General features: G+C 30.3%; 1 protein-coding gene and 1 long non-coding RNA gene across 4 annotated transcripts in view; one reads left to right on the top strand and one right to left on the bottom strand.

The window, feature by feature from the left end:
• LOC100881893 (nephrin) overlaps window positions 1-16,427 on the bottom strand; it is a 702,710-nt gene that overhangs the window by 363,460 nt on the left and 322,823 nt on the right. The window lies entirely within an intron of this gene.
• LOC143265614 (uncharacterized) lies at window positions 5-10,391 on the top strand. Of its 2 annotated transcripts, none has more exons than XR_013040266.1 (5): window positions 5-874; window positions 5,366-7,788; window positions 8,130-8,504; window positions 8,704-8,771; window positions 8,869-10,391. It is a non-coding gene; the product is annotated as an uncharacterized LOC143265614 (long non-coding RNA). The 2 variants fall into 2 exon arrangements; XR_013040265.1 differs by having other exon boundaries at window positions 8,603-8,771.

Genomic DNA, 16,427 nt, shown 5'->3' with positions numbered 1-16,427 from the left:
CGAGTCTTTGACTTCAGCGGCACAGGCCATGCCATAATCCTTGCGAACCCAAAGGTCGAAGGGTAACTTGGGCCTGGAGAATAACGGTTCCAGGTCCCTCAGGAACACGTCACGGATTTTGGGAAAAACCCTGTTCCATTTCCAAAAATGTACCACGCCAAGGGCGCAAAGGAGGGGAGAACAGAGGTTTTAAATACGACAAAATATGCTGAAGAACAGCAGAACAAAATCAGAACTAACTCAGAAATCAAACACATTAAATCACCAGTCAAATTGAACATTCAGTGTCAATATAGTCATACAAAACTTAAAGTTCATCGTCACTGTTATTTAATAAATAAGTGTTATTAGTTGTTCATCAAAATCAGTGTCCATTTTTTTTTTTACGTACAATATTCACCCGTCGTTAATTTAGCGAGTGAAGCGGAGCATAACAGAAAGTTTCTTTCAATATAAAATTTCAACCTTTGCTCTACCAAAACAAACACGTTACAATTCTAACAAGATACTGCGATCGTGGTTTAAACTTTAAAGTAACATGTTGATCGTCACTGTGGCTTGTATTGTGAGTGGCGTTTTAGTCTTAAAGATTAGCCTAATACCATTGCTATCTCATACAAATGCTGCTCGAAAGTTTGCCCTAGTGGTATTGATTTTATCGCTCGTGGTAATGTTGTACAAAAGAATGTTGAAAGAGGGAGAAGGAAAATGTGAAATGGATAGGCTAGATATCTTCTTTTACTTACATTACCATTTCTGAAATCCACTAGCCCCAGGCAGTCTGTAGCAAATGTCGCTCACTGAACTATCAAGGCATGTCGAGAACAGGACTGTCTTAAATTTTCAGATGTTAAACATCGTTCAGCTTATTAAGGTAAGAAATATGCGTACGAAGAAGTTCGTGAAAAGTGGGAATCTGTTAACCATTTTGTCACATCTTTCTTTTTCTTTTCTTTTGTAATGGTATTTAAAAACGGTATTTTGTAATAGTTTTAAAACAAATTGATTTATTTTTTTTTAGAATCCATATATGATATGTTGGTTTATTTTAATTTTCAGAATCCAAATATGATACATTGGTTTATTTTAATTTTTGGTACCTAAATATGATGTATTGATTTATTTTAATTTTCAAAAATGGAATATGATATATTGGTAATTTAATTTTCGAAAATAGAATATCACATATTGGTTTATTTTAATTTTCGGGAACCGAATATGATATATTGGTTTATTTTAATTTTCAGAAATTTAATATGATGTATTAGTTTATTTTGATTTTTAGAATATAAATATCATATATTGGTTTAAATTGATTATTAGGATTGAAATATGATATACTGTCCGTTTACTTTAATTTTTAGAATCAAAGTATCATATGTTGATTTATTCCAGTTGTAAAAATTAAATAATTCATAAATTTGTTATCCTTTCTTGCATATTTAGTTTTATTTTAATTTTTATATTAAGTGACACCAGTTTTACAAATTTATAAATTTTTATATTTTTAAAATTTTGAAATGTTTGTGTTTTCGAATTTTTAATTTTTCCAGTTTTTGGAAGCGCATGTTGTGAAAGGGTCAAATTTTGGCCCTTTTTAATTTTTCCAACTTATAAATATTGAAATTCTCAAATTCTTAATTTCTCCAATTTTTAATGCTACGTATATTCAAAGTCCCAAAGCTTCAAGTTTCTAAATTAGCACAGTTTCAAATTTTCAAGTTTCCAAATTCTTAAGTTTGTCAAATTTTAAACTTTCTAAATAACCAATTTTCAGAAGTCCAAATTTTCATGTATCAAAATTGAAAAATTTTTAAATTTGTCTATGAACTCTTTAATGAGCACTTGACCTCTGTCCCTAATTTACGCAAATTGTCCCAGTACATAATAGTAAATATTGTTATAATTTTTTATTATTATGCTGCAATATTAATCCTCAAACATTCGTCAGTGTTTGTTTTTCATATATTGATATTCTTTCTGGTATGCTTTCATTTCAAAATACATTCTATTTTTCATTTCGTACCATAATACTTTTTGATTTCGCCATATCAACGTAATTTTTTTCACGTTTTTCACTGGTACCTCGTTAATTTTCACTTTTTCTTTATCACGTCATGGGCATCGTTTTCGAATTAGTCGCATTGTTATATCTACCGATGTTTTTCTTCCATTCAAAACGAGGCTTTAAATTGTGAAAAATTTGTGAAAAAATAGAAAACAATAGACACATAATCAAATCGTAATTTCTTTTTGCACAATAATCAGATTTTAGAGATTTTATAAAATGAAAGCAATTATAAAATAAGAATTGTAAATTTAACTATATTTTCATAATCTGATGAAATTATGTTAATGCACTTTCAATAATAATTAAATATAACTGTATTTCAAACAAATAAACATATATAGGTTTTTTCTGATTTAGTGGTATAACCAAAAAGGATTCTAATCGAAAGAATAAGTCAAATATATAAAACAACATTTTTTTAATTAAAAAATTCAATTTGAAAATTAGTTTACACGTTTACTATAAAATTTGTCAGAAAAATAAAAGGAATGGCAATTTTAACAATGTTTTTGTTAAAAATGTATTATAACAGAGTTTTTTTATAGTAATGTCATTTAACATCTTAACCTAAAAATTCTGCGGCAGTTACGAGAGTCAGTGCTTCATTATTAGTACAGTGTCAAGATAAATAAAGAACATTGGAATTTTAGGTATATTTTGAACTTAGCAATCTTCAATAATACAATTCTATTCAATTACAATGGGTATCGAACTCAAAACTAAATCTGTATGCAAATACGATTTAGGTTTGTCACATGTGAACTGTAATGCGTCACGAATCTGATTCAATGCCATAAGCCAATGGGCTAATAATAATAGTAGCTATGTGTTATATTAATGAAGGTATCAAATGCGTCATACATAATAACTGATAATACATTTCAGCAATATCAAGTAGTAACTATATTTGCAATTAAATACAGTATTTAATTATATTTTTGTATTTATTTTTTACATCAATTAATGAAAAATTGTTTGTTCCTGTATTTTGATAAACAATTGTTACTATGATAACAGTGTACACAGGTGCAATACATTAATTTTAATTTCATCAGAAACATCAAATTTATTTTAAATTGCAATGATATAACTGTAAGTCAGATTAATCAAGTCCATTTTTTGAATAGAAAATAGAATTAAATATAAAAAAATATAAAATAAAATATAATTTTGTATTGCGTATTTTATACAAGAAGCATATGGATGTTCATGTTTTCAACTTTTCTAAAATGCAACTGAAGTGCATTAATTTAGTTTCAAAGTAAAAAATACCTTTTACACGATTATAAATATAAAACATCTGCATAATCGTTAACTGTACGCGATAATTATGCACAATAAGCTTATTATATTTTATTATAATATGTATTGATACGATATAGAGTTTCATTTAGTCGACGCGCAAATTCGAGAACAAATTTTTAATTTCAATTAATTATTTGCCGAGATGTTTCAGCACGGTCGTTCCACTGGTGTTAATGAATAAACAATGAACTCACTTTTAGCTTCAACTCTTTCATAGGATAATATAAAGCGTATTTCCACGGGTAAAATTGATCGAAGGAATAAAACAGAGTATTTTTGACTCGAACTTGCAAGATTTGGAGGTAAATATTTTAACATTGCAACTTCTTGGCGAAAGTGACTATGTAACTATGTGATCACATATTGTTTAAAATAAAAATATCTAAAAGGAATTGTAAATATCTAGTAAAAAAGTAACCAAGGAAGTGAAGAAAACTATGAAGGATTTATAATGCAACATGTGTACAATTTCAACATACTATCCTTCTAAAACCGATTTTCTCAGCTGTTGCTTCTGTTTTTATACATAAATGTTTTGCTGTTTTTACTGTATGATTGTCAAATAATTTAAAAGAGTAAAAGTTATAAAAAAATAACACTTAAGTTTATTAAACGTTTATGTTTAAGTTTATTAAACGATCGTAATATTTAGGATTAAAGTTCTGACATCCAGACCCAAAGAGTTAATTAATCATAACTGCATAAGATTCTACGTATTTAATTTGTTCATAACAGAGGTACAAGTCGTCGAAGTCTCGCGATATCTTCCTCTTCAAACTATTCGCAGTCGTCAAAGAACGAGCTACCAATCGACCCCTCGCTTCTGTTCAATCTCGAGAGCAGCTTCATATCGCTGCAGAGTGCAGCTTCACGCAGCACCGTCGCGACAGTATAAATATCGTGCAAACTACCACACTGAAATATCGTTGTGTGACGTTTCATACACTAATTGGCTTGAAAGTAGCTGTTTCCTGAAATTACAGCTTTATGTAAATTAATTTCCTCCACGTGAGATATGTAATAGATATAAATAGAATATAATAGAGATATAATGAAATTACACGGAGAAGTAATACGTTCTGTTATTAACACATTAATCTGTGAAATGTACCAAGAGTTATATTTCATGGTTTTGCAAGAGCACTTATGAATGAAAAAATGATGACTACCGCAGATTCGGGTAAATATTTTATCGGGAGTCCCATGAATAATTAAAACGATTGGAAATCTGAATTAAATAAATCGACGAACACATTGGCGGTATCTATATGTATAACGACAATTAAATAATCGATTCGTGGCGATGCACGCGGTTTAAACGATCACCAATGCAGAACTTATGCGTCGCATGTTTCCTGAAATGAAAAATATATGAACACAGATTAAAACATGAAGTTTTTGATGTTCTAATCCTTTTTTATAAAGAATGTTCAGCATAACGGTTATCATGATTATTTACATATTTCCAGTAATATAACAATATAATAATAACATTGTCAATATAATAATGTAATAATAATATTAATAATATTGTCAATATAATAACATAATAATAATATTGTCAAATTACCGAAATTGCCCATCATTAAAGATCCCATATAAAAGATAAGTTTCGCATGCTTCGTATTCCTTTATTATTTTTAATAATATACGAACAATTAGTTACAAATATCACATGACGGTAAGCATGTCTTAATATAGTAATACTTTTTTTGTGAGCGACAGCCTGAAAATACGTTCACATTTATTTCTCCAAATGACGTGCTATACCTCTCCACGTTTCCGATATTGTCGCAGAAATTGGAAAAGTATTGATTCTTTCTTTATAAGAAATAGTCCAAGTGATGTTCGTTTTAACAATAGGTTCCTAAATGATGATTCTCTTATTATTTAGAAAAGAGATTGAGACGGAATTGAAGTCGTTCGTTTACAGAACGCCATGTCATGGATACGTACATTCCCGCATAGCGTATTTTGTTTCCTTTTTAGGTTATGCGGTTGTTTTTCTTTGTGACTCCATGAACGAAGGTCTATTGGTTCAGATGACGTGTCTATGACGCAACATGGACGAACAACCTAACTTTATATGCACGTGTGTAACCTTACAAAGAGAAGGAACGGGTGCGGAAATCGCTTTTGTAACGACGGTATATTGAAGTTGTGGTACGCATGAGGTATTACAAACCCCCATAAGTTTCTTCAGAATGGGCTTTCATTTTTGAGGTATTTTCATTTTAAACTTTATACGGACCTAGTCATTCCATCATGTAGCTGATATCACTATGAATGTGTAGTAACTATGGCGGTACATTGCCTTGGCAAATTTGACGATGCCGAGATCAGATCGGACAATATACAAATTCCTTTCCCTCTTAATTTTTTTCTACCAAATTTTACCGAGGAAATTATCACACATTTATATTACATACTATTCTACATTCCAAAGTTCAAAACGCATTCATAACATTTTATTATAATATTCTCTTTGATCAATTTTATGATTCGCAAGTTGTCTATTTTTATACTAATATTAGTTTAGAAGTTATTGTCTATATTCTTTATAGTAATAAGTTTGATACCAGGTTATCAAGCAACCTAAAATAAATAGTTAAAATAAGAAATTGTAATTTGTATACCAGTTTCAAATGTATACTGCTTGTTGTATCAGCCCTCTCAAAAAGTTTAGTAAAATATTTCTGTAACACTCCTTGAAGAGAGAATTGGAACAATATGGTATAAATACAATTGAAACTTTTGAATACATTGTAAATACATTTGTTAGGTTTATAGAAAATTTTAGTATAGTTTATAGAAAACTTTGATATACACAGAGGTGAATTTGGTGGAAGAGTGAATGTGATTTGTCAGACGTTAAATTTGATTTGCAAAGAGGCTAATAAAAAGGGATGACAAAAATTAATTTCGAGTGCAAAATGGTGATGTGATTTACAAAATAATTAATTCGCAGTACAAATGTTATATGACTTAATTTTCATAAATATTTCAGATGATAATTTTTATTTGAATTCTAAAAGGGATTTGCTTGGTGTAAGAAAAATTTTACTTCAAATTATTTTGAATCTAGGTGCTGTAAATGCTATATTTCTCCCAGGGCTGAGAATTGAGTCTATCAATTCTTAATAGAATTCTAATTATTATTCAAAATTGTAATTTATTATTAAATTTATAATTATTATATAATTAAATTTATAACCATAATTATAAATAGTAGTTAAGAATAATTAATAAAATCAATTTTTTAAATAAAAATCTATTAAGAATTGATGGATAAGTGTTTATGCACCAGGAAATTTTAAACAAATACCAAGATACACTGTGTAGAAGTACTTTAATTTAAATTAAAAACTTGTAAAAATTACAACTAAGTTTCAATGAATTAGTAAATATGAATTGTTCGAGAGTTCGCTCGTAAAAAATTTTAAGGTCAGGAGTACGCCTGTTGTACAGTATTGGGTCGCGAGTCCGCACGACATGATTAACAAAGTTCTCAAAAAGTTCTGAAATATTCTGCACGATTCTGGAATATTCTGTCCTATCTTCCGAAAAACAGTCCCTTTATTAACGTGGTGGAGGATTGTCGATGGGGGTGACTTCTCTGATTGGGTTCCTGGTTAGCAAAAGGGCGGTCATCTTTTCCGCGATTCGTTAGAATTTAGAAAATCCACGCCTCTGGTCCCTCAGATACAGCATAAGTGACGTGGCTGGAAAGTCCCAAACACTTAACCCTGAAGTCGAGCACCTCTGACCCATCCGGATTGAGTGCAGATGACAAAATTTATGGCCCACTAAAACCATTTAGTTTCTGAAACGATGTTTTTCCTAAACCAATAAATTATTCCTAGCTAAACAATAAGTCCTCGTCCTGAATTTACAATGTTCACAATTTACAAACTTTCTAAAATATAAATCCAGACAATAAGAATAAAAAAAAAGTTTCAATGTATCAACATTCAAAAATCAATTTGCATGCTTGTCCTTTTCTCTTATAAATACTAAAACAGTTAAACTTGTCCAAATAATAGATTTCAGTGTTTCTATTTTATTTTGTAGAAATAAGGTAGTTATTTTAAACTTAATGCTGGTTTATAAAGAAATGTGAAAGAACTAGGCAGAGAATTATGGTGCAAAATTGCATGACTTAATATATTTTCTGTACCAGTAAAAAGTCAGATCGTAAAAACATTTGTGTGCAGCTGAAAATTTCAACTGAATTTTGCGGAACCGGAAAATGAAACTTGTTTTTCTAACAAAATTATTTAGGTCACGATTAAATAAGAATTTGTCTATTGTCACTGGAATTTACTGTAAGCAACTGGAAAGCCATTTTGTGAAGCAATGAAAGTAAATTCAATTTATACTGATATACGAAGATAGGTTCTGCAAAAACCTGGGTAAATAAAAATTGTGGTCAATTAAACATTCGGTCTTATTTAAAAAAAAAAGTTAAAATATAAAATTCCTGTGTATTCGTATTTTCAAAATATTCACTTCTACTAGTACCTTCTTATATATTTTTATGACTATATATTTATTTTGTAGAACGTGTAAATCGAAATTAGCATAAATTAAATTACTAAATACAATCCATATTAAATTGTGTTTGATTTCATTTTAATCAGAGAAGTGTCAAAAATCTATTGATGACAAAAAATAAAAAATATAAAAATATTATGCTCTCCTTCTCATTTTCAAAATATTCACGTTTATCGAGTTACTTCTGAAATTATTTTAGAAATCGTGTTAATGAAGTACCGTGCAAATTGAGGGACTGCTATATTGCCACGTGCACAGAAACACTATCAAACTGTTTGGTTGTTTCAACACGATAATGATCCGTCGAATACCGCAAGGGACACCAAAGATTAGCTAACAAATACTAATATCAATATTCTGGTTCAGTCATCGCAGTCGTCTGATCGTAATCTATTCACCAATAGGGTAAAGTCAAACAACGATTGCGTGGCGAACAATATCGTAATGCTGACGAATTGTTTGATACCGTACAGCAAATTTGAAACAATTAATCTACGAAGTCAATTGTTAAATCAATGCCGCGAAAATTCCAAGAGCTAATTAATTTCGAAGGATATGATACAAAATATTACAGGTTAGGACGAAAACTACAGAAACGGTCAAATGACTGATTCACAAGTTTGTTATTATAAATTACACAATTTGTTAATATTATATTTTATTTTACTGCAGGTAAGGAGCTAATTGGTTAAAGCTCTTAGGATAAAGATTGAGTTATGGCAAATGTATAAAAAGTGTCTCATTAGCGCCACTGATAATACTCTTCCTTACAGAAGACATACAAGTTATTTATCCATTGAGCTAAGGTGAAGTGGAGTAAGTTCGTAAACGGGGCAACTGCGTATGTAGACTATTTTTATTACAATATGAGCGAAATTTCTCCATTTAGTATGTTTGTTTCCTTGTTTTGTTTCACTATATCGCCTTTTATATTTCAGCTAAGAGTACTTGTTTGCGGTACAGAGTACTTGCATAATGCAGTAAAAAGCATTTTATAGCAGATTTGTTAATAATTCTGTTCCTGCCCCATTGCGCATGAAATAAAGTTTCAAAGTATTTAACTTCAAGTTACGTTCTTATCCCATTTTCGGGGAAAATGCAGAGTAGTTGACATTTTAAACAATTTCCTATCAAAATCAAAATGTACAAGGAAAATTAAGGTCTTAGTTAATATTAATTAAATAGTAGTAATTGTGCAAAGCGTTCGGTATCGACAGCGTTAAGTATTTATATCAGACTGAAAATACTTACGTTTAAATACCAACTTTACAAAAATCAGTCTACACCTACCCCATTTCACCTTATGTATATTTAAGGACTGCATATTGCCAAAATATAATAAAACTTCAACCTTAACTATAATTACAGTGTAATAATTCCATTTGCATTTTTTACGAATATACTTCTCAGGTCGAAATTTACAGTAAGATACAACAACTTGTGAATAAAAAGATTAACAAAAAAGTGTAATTTTTTAATATGAACAAATGAGAATTTTTAAAAACTATTTTCATGTTTGAATTCCTCATAAAAGAACATATCATCTTGCATTTTAAACCATCATTCTAGCTCTGCCAGGTTTTCAAGATATTTAGCAAAATATGATCCACACCCTTGCATTTTGGAGGCCTATAACATGAATGTTAGCAGCTAAAAACAGAAACGTGTCGAATATTTTTTGAGAATTATATTACATGCATATCATTAAAATCGGAAATTATCACTGTGGGATGGTCCCTCCTTAGACAAATTTTTTAACTAAAGAAGTAATTTTAACAAAAAACTTTTGAGATTGATATCAGACAACAGCAAAAATACCTTCGAACACAATGTGTTAACATTTTAGCCAACGATAGCGTTGTAAACAAACCCTAAATTAATATTTCAAATTGAATTTAAGAAATTTTTTCATAGCTATTTTCTTAAAAAAAAAAAAAAAAAAAAAAAAAATGAAAAACGGTTTACAAATACTTGTGCAACCAAAGTCTTTTCTTTACAGTTTACACTAATATTAATTACACTCACATTAATACTCTTACGAACATACAAAAAATGTTTCTATATGTTTTCGCATTGTGAAGTTTTAAAAAGTTTTTAAAATGAAAATGTAAAATCCGGCTGTACAAGACTCTGAAGTATAGTTTCGAGAATATCTGTGAAAAAAGTACGATAAAATATTGCTTTTTGGCTGCAAACTACTAAAATTACGAAATCGCATTTTGCACATGTATGCATTTGTGCAAATGCGCAACATGTTGGGTAGGAACAGATTTTGAAGTGTGCATTTTTCAGTACCGAAATTATTACGCTACACTGCGTTTTCTCTTAAAATCCATTATACGCAACAGCAGCTTAAAAAGTGCTGTTAAATTCAGCATACAACTCCTTGGTATAAATTCAATTACAGCTGCGTGTTCTTGTAGTAGAAATGGTAAAAAATATTTTTCTTTTATTCTATCAATATACTTATAGCTTATATACATTTTTTAGCAATCATTTCTATCATTTTATTTACATATTTATCACTTGTTTGTATTTTATCGATGTATATGAATATACTATTTTTCATATTTTATTGAAACTACATGTTTGACAACAGGATAGTAATATATGATATTCAGACAAATAAATAAAATTTGATCTTAAATGTACAATGAAATTTTATTATGTGTGGGTTACGCTTAAATTTTTATACAATTCATTGATAAATACATTGATGACATTTACTGATATATTACTGATATAAAATATCTCCTAAACTAATGATTTTTTTACATAAATAGATTAATAATTTTTTGTGAAGAATATGAAGGAGTATGAGCTGATTCAATAAAAAATATATGATTCCATTTAAAAAAAACATTAATGACCTTCATATGTCCTTTACACGTCCACCTACAAAAAAATATACCACTAGCATATGCCCTTCTCAGACCAATTTAACTTCATTTGAAATATTGTTTGCTATGAGTAATAATAATGACGCAAATCTAGATGGCAAAATGTGGTGAGCCACCCTGTATATTTCTTCTAGCATAAGTGGTCAGCTACTAATGAACATAGGATCAGTTACTATTTCTTCACTTTTTAATAGTGACAAAGTTCTGAAGCATTTACGGAATTTTTGTGTATACTTTGCAAATTTGTATAAGTTATCTTTTATTAGAGGGTGGTCACAGAACCTTCAAGGTATAAAAAATGTCTCCAAGCATGACAGTGAAACTCCTGGTACCCTAATCTTAATCGTAAATCGTATAATTAACAAAATACAAGAGAGGAGACTTCGCAGAAGGGAAGTATTCGTCTTTGTCCACTTCATAAAAGAAAAGCATAGACAAACGGAAGAAACATAGTATTTTGCATAAAAATATAAGGTTTAATAGTATGTTACAGGGCTTCTATGAATGCGGTGCCGCACCAAGCGCCAAAATCGAAGTGACTCGAACGAAAATGGACGATAAATTTCATACGAATGTCGCATGGTGCGGCATGGCAGAGTTGTAAAACGGTGATTTATTTACAATGCGACCTAATTGATTTACAATCGCGGCGAGGACCACGCAGCCAATGGCGTTTCACAGCCGCGACCTGCCTACCCATTCCCCTCCTCCTCTCACCCTTTCTTTAACTCCATCCATCGTTTCCTCCTTTTTTTTCATCTGTTTTGATAATCGATACGGAAAACCTTGACATAACGCAACACCATATTTTTGCAACATCGAATTCACATAAATTAACGTCAATTCCGTCATGACGGTTTCATAACGATTTGAACACTCGCTGACAGCGTGCAACCCGCACCGCTCGATGTTTTTCGTGTCATTTGGAAGAACGATTCGAAATGGAATGATTTACAAAAATTCGAGGCAATTTTCGGGAGGAAGTTATCGTATTCACGGTTCCACTCCGAATATTGTCAGATTTTCGAGGTATATTATACGAATTTCTCGAATGATTGCGTTTTGAAATTCTGCAGCTCTTGCACGTTATATGGCACATACGTTTAAACCCATGCTAATAACATAGCTCACTATTGAACAATTTCCCGAATAATTTCGAGCTTTCTGAGTTTCTAAGTTTAGAATGAGATCGTGAAGCGATTTTCGAAAATAGTCTGAAAAATACGTGCCAGGGAAAACGAATTTGTTGAATATTTCGCTCATAAATTCGGTTTAGCAAAAGAGGAACTTTTGCAAGATAAGGTCGATATATAATTTAATCAATTTAGCTAAATTTAATAATATATTTAACGATATATCATGTTTAATATAAAATTGAAATAATGCGGCAAGAAAGAGTGCAAACTCTATTTGCTATTTTTTGACTACTGCTAAAAAAATACTACATTTATATATTGTTTGTTTGTTCCTTCAATTTTATAGTACTCTACTTACTGTAATACCGTAATACTTTGTACAATGATGTGATAAATAATATTTTCATTCAATATTGCAACTTATATTGCAATTATTAAGCGCTCATTAATAATTTTCATATATAATCTTTTGAGTAAAATTCTGTGTTTACAGATTTTCATTAATTTCTTCATTAATAACTTTCTCGTTCAAATTTTGTCATTAACAATTTTCATTAATATTCTCGTTGAAATATGAACACTGACTTTTATTAATATTTTCATTAATAATTTTAACAAATAATTCTTTGGTTAATATTTCATGAAAAATATGTAACTACAAAATATTTGTACGCCTAACCTAACGCAAAGGGTTAAACATTTCAACACAAAGAATATATAACTTATTCCACTATCATAATATAACCAGCACGTATGTGAATTATTAAAAGGGGACAGGAACCTCTAAAATTTCCTAGCGGATGTTGCAGCCTTCCTCTTAATGAATAAATAAAGATTACATGCTGCACATTGCTGTTCTTTACGAATTTAAAAATACGTACAAATTTAAGGTAGCTGTCACTACAGCTGTCAACACTTTTGTTAATTCTTGGTTTATGAATCTCGTCAGTATGACAGGTCATAAATTACAAAAATTAATAAGAAGCTTTTATGAAGATGTATATTTACTATTTACATTTGTCGAAAGGATAATTGTATTAGCTACCTGACACTTTGTCCCTTATCGTGCTACTTCACTTTCAATTTAACAGCAACTGGTGGTGGAACATCCGTAAATCCAATAATCATTTTTTTATAGAGTTAATTTTAATTTCATCTGTAGAATGTTAGTACTAATTTGATAAATGCCTATAATGTTCATGTCTAATTAAGACTATTTTTACCACGATTTTATGTATATCTATTTCAATACAAAAGTGGTTACTTCACACCTTTTCGTTCGAATGCAAATAATTACCGAAACTGTTGGGATTTTAAATTATCAGTTAAATGAAAATAATTTGAGGAAAATATTGATACATTGATGTATTATTATTAAAGATCATTTAGTCAGGTTACTAATTCTAGCTTAATTCATCAATCTACAAAATATAAATATTGCGGGGTATACGAACATGCAATATGGCGGGAAATAAGCGAATATCAAAGTTTTGCTGCAACTCCTGTATTTTGCGTTATAAATGAAATCAGAATTCTCTAATCTGATTATAATTGATGCGATGCTGCAAAATAGTGTAAGTATGCCATATGCACATTTTTAGACCTGGGATGAGCTGGAAGAAAATGACATAGCCGAATTAATTTAGCAACTATTGTACGAAAAGTCAAAAAATTAATTCTGTAAAAATGATTCGATTTAGAGAATAATTTTAAGTTAAAATTTGGAAAATATCTTTTGATATCTCCTGATAGAAATAATGTTAACTCAACAAATAAAATTTGATTATTCGCATTAACCATTAACTTAACTTCATCGTAAATTAACTACTTTTATTGTTAAAATAATATTGCTGAAATTAACAATTTTATTGTTAACTAACTTTATTGTTAATACTATTTACTTCATCGAAAAACAAATATGAATGAAACAAGTTTTGTTCTTATATAATGCATTTTAGTTAATACTTGTTAAGTATTTATTTGAAAAGTTTTATAACCACTTGCACAAAAACTGGTATTTATTTGTATCCTTCTCATCGGTACTCCTTGCTGGATTATCAGTTTTTACTTTTTATTGGATTATCGGATATGTATTGAATAAACGTAGATATGTCGTTAAATAAACGTAGATCTGAAAGGCATTGATTTTTTTTTTATATTTTCACGTTGTTTCCACCTTTTCTGTAAGCTTCTCTTTTTCAGCCTTTATAGTCACCCCTTTTTCGCAATCCCCCTGCTAGGAACTTCGTGTAAAATCATAAAAGTGATACGCGTGTATGCTCGTGCTTCCGGTTCGCGTGTTGATCATCGTTCGAGGCTGTAAAAGCCGCTTTTATCGAGGACACGCAAAATTATAAAAAGAGAAATCAGTCGCAATGTCCCTGTATGATACTGGGTGTGGATAAGAGTTTCCGGTTCTTTCTTTTTTAATGTAATTGTATGAAATTTATGACGCATCATAGGATGAATGACAAAATTGCCCGAATGGTGTTACAACCAAAACTTACATGTGAATCGCACAATTTTAAAAATACGTAAAAAGAGCAAATTTCAAAATAAATTCTTTATAACAAAAATGAGGATAATAATTAGATACATTATTATGTATAGAAACATTTTATTATATTCGTGAATGTATTTATAAAAGAAGTAGAAAATTTTGGAAATTAAGGATTTAGAGATTTAAAAATTTCAAATTTTATGGATTTTGTAATTTGAAAGTGTGAGAATTTTGAAATTTCGGAATTTCGGAATTTCAGAATTTCAGAATTTCAGAATTTCGGAATTTCAGAATTTCGGAATTTCGGAATTTCAGAATTTCAGAATTTCGGAATTTCAGAATTTCAGAATTTCAGAATTTCAGAATTTCAGAATTTCAGAATTTCAGAATTTCAGAATTTCAGAATTTCAGAATTTTAGAATTCAAGAATGTTTCGATAAATCAATTTAAATAAATTTATAAAATTACACCCTCACAATTAACGTCATAAAATACACCACTGAAATGCACTTAGAAATTCAGGAAAAATATGATAAACTAACCAAAGACAACAAAACTGTAATCATAGCGTGGGTTCATGGACATCTACGGAAACACCGTGGCCGACCTTCAGGCAAAAATTGCAGCGACTACAGTCACAGAAAATAAGCCGATATTAAACACCTCTGCGGACATCAATAATCATATCGCGACACTACTAAAACAGTCATGGGACTCTGCATGGAGAAAATACAAAGCCAGCTCAACCCATCAACAACTCGACAAATTTTACGATTTAAAAACTAACCTTAAATACAATAGGAAAAATCAAGTGGCAGTGACCCGAATTAGGACCGAACATACCAAATTGATTCATTCATACATACTCGAAAACGGTTCCCCCAGAAGGTGCGATATATGCAACACAACCATAACCATCAGACACATAATATTGGAATGTAGAAAATATAACCACGCCAAAAGAAGATTAAACATCAAGAACAACTTCACTGAAGCAACCACATCAACAACGTATTAAGACACATTACTAAAATTTTGTAAAACTATAGAAATCCTCACCCAACTATGAAAAAGTTATGTCAAACCATCGACTACCAACCATAACCTTATTCCCGTAAACTGGTCAACAGTCGCTAATAACCTGGGTAGTTGATGTGAATATAAACCACTATTAAAAAAAAAAACAAAAAAATTAACGTCAAATTAACCAAAATTCTCGACCTGAAAGAATTATCCCTGCTAAGTACCGGTTCCTCTTATACCAAATAACTTTTGTGAATACCCCTTTTTGATACCTCTAAACATAACCGGGATGATTAAAGTGATCAAAGAGTGGCTGCGACGAGTCTGCCCTATGTCTCGTTGAATAAATGAACGGATAAGCTGAGCGAAGAACACGCATGTCGGTGACCGCTCAATAAATAGCCGTTTCCTTACTGAAAGACAGTAATGCGCTGTTCATTAAATGGCTACTGCAATACTGAGATATTTTTGCAAACTCATCCATTAACACAACAAACATTGCGAATGATATAACAGAAAAGAAGCTTAACCCATTAGGGACTTAACAATGAGCTAAAAATGAAATGCAGAAAAAGAAAATGAAAGACAGTTTGCAGCTGTTTCTTAATAGCTTTGTACTACTTTCTAAAATAAGGTTTTACTTTAACAATGGCCTTGGTAACTCGGTCATAGGATCAATGTAATCACGTCTCTTATTTTTTCTCTTTTATAATTAGTAACATACTATTTTGTAAAATGCATAAACGCGACAAAATCATAGTATGTGCATAAACTGTATCGTATCAGAACGTTACGTGTACGAACGTTGCGTGTAGACTGATAAGCACATCAAATACAGTATTTGGAATTTTTCCAGATCTTGACATAGTAGCGCTGTGAAACACATTATGCAAAAAGCTGTTGTGAGCACAAGGCTGCTGAAATTGTTCATTTGTCAA

Source organism: Megachile rotundata, chromosome 13 (assembly GCF_050947335.1).
Source record: "Megachile rotundata isolate GNS110a chromosome 13, iyMegRotu1, whole genome shotgun sequence".
Taxonomy (NCBI): Eukaryota; Metazoa; Arthropoda; class Insecta; order Hymenoptera; family Megachilidae; genus Megachile; species Megachile rotundata.
The sequence above is the reverse complement of the archived record's forward strand: the minus strand, read 5'-3'. Positions and strand labels throughout refer to the sequence as shown.